The sequence below is a fragment of the Penaeus monodon genome, chromosome 1, assembly GCF_015228065.2.
Source record: "Penaeus monodon isolate SGIC_2016 chromosome 1, NSTDA_Pmon_1, whole genome shotgun sequence".
In the NCBI taxonomy this organism is placed as follows: domain Eukaryota; kingdom Metazoa; phylum Arthropoda; class Malacostraca; order Decapoda; family Penaeidae; genus Penaeus; species Penaeus monodon.
In genome coordinates, this window is record NC_051386.1 from 55,392,939 (window position 1) to 55,394,723 (window position 1,785).

Consider the following 1,785-nt stretch of genomic DNA (forward strand, 5'->3'; position numbering starts at 1 on the left):
AGCCAAGTTTGCTTATGGATGTAATGTTGCCCATAGTCATTATTGTTTTCTGTCTCCTGTCTCTCTCGTGCAGTTCCACTTAGTTTTAGTCAATATTTCCTCCAGACTGTCTGAGTAAAGCAAACGTCCACGTGTTAATCCCTTTTATTATGTTGCCTCCGCTTAGTTTAGATTTTATTCCTTTGCTGCTGCTTCCCTCGTCTCTTTCATTTTGATGTCATTAACTTCTAACCTTCCTATATATTTAAAGCCATTATTTCCGAGGTCTTTCATCGTTTGTCCGTCAGGCAAAAAATATCTCACTATCTTCCACTCTCATTCCTCTTTTATCATCTGCGTCGCACATTTCCTTAGTCCGCATCTTATTCTAATATCCTCTGTGTATATCCTTACTGTGTCATCTCATCTTTGTTCTTCCCGAATAGGTTCAAGTCATCTATGCGTGTGTGGTTGATCTACCAGGTTTCATTCCTGGTTAGACTGGACCCTTGATTCGCTTCTCTCAGCATCGCAAACAGTGGGATAAAGCAGATGATGAATACGAGAGGCGACAGTGAGTCTCCTTGGCACATATCTCTTTGTGTATATACAGTGGTCAATCGCTCTCCTGTGGATTTTAGATTTGTCTTCCATTTTCTTATAATAAATGCCAACAGTTCCATAATCCTTTAAAACCGTTTCCATCATCCGTGAATATGGTATCAAGTCATGTTCTTTCGGGTAGTCTATCCATCCAATTGGTTAGCTACTTTTTCGATGTTTTGCAATCTTTTAAGATAACTTTATCCAGTAGTAGGTGGGCATTAGTTCCTCCCTATCCTCTAATGCATCTCTTCTGTTCTTCTTCTATGAGATCGCTAGCCTCCAGATATACTTCATCAGACGTCATGGACATCAGTAATTTTCAGATGATACGTAAGCAGATGATGAATCTATAGTTTCCTGGCGCCTTTCTTTCCGTTCTCTCTCTCTATCTTTGTATTACTGCCTTCACAGATGTCATCCAATCCGGTGGATGCGTTGTCTCCGGGAAATCATTAAGGTTACCGTAAAGACTGGTCAGGTGTTTAATCCAGTAATCTTTCACAGCATAAGAAAATAGTGATTTCTAATTCGGGAGTTCCACAAGTGGTTTCCTCAGTCGCGCAGTCACTGTTTTCAGTTCTTCTGAAATTTAATTTTATTATCATTACTGTCATTACCATGAACTCTCGCTCTTCCTTCATCCAGTTCAGTTCGTTCTCTCTCTCTCTCTCTCTCTCTCTCGCTTCGCTGTCTCTCTCCTCTCGCTTCTCGCTCTTCTCTCTCTCTCTCCTCTCTCTCTCTCTCTCTCTCTCTCTCTTCTCTCTCTCTCTCTTCTCTTCTCTCTCCTCTCTCTCTCTCTTCCTCTCTCTCTCTCCTCTCTCTCTTCCTCTCTCTCTTCTCTTCTCTCTCTCTCCTTCTCTCTCTCTCTTCTTTTTCCTCCTCCTTTCTCCTCTCTCTCTCTCTTCTTTCTCTCTTCTTCTTTCTCTTCCTCTCTTTCTCTCCTTTTTTTTTTTTTTTTTTTTTTTTTTTTTTTTTTTTTTTTTTTTTTTTTTTTGTCTCTTTCTCTCCTATCTCCCTCGTTGATACGAGATTCTTGAGTTGGGAGGATGGAGGTGAGGGTGGAGGGGAGTGTGAGAGTGTGTCTTTAGGAAGAGCTTTGTGGAAGCAAGAATTTCCAGTCACGAAAGGGAAAGAAAGAAAGAAAGAAAGAAAGATAGAAAGAGAAGAGAAGAGAGTTTCGCGGAATTGTCGAGCGGTTTC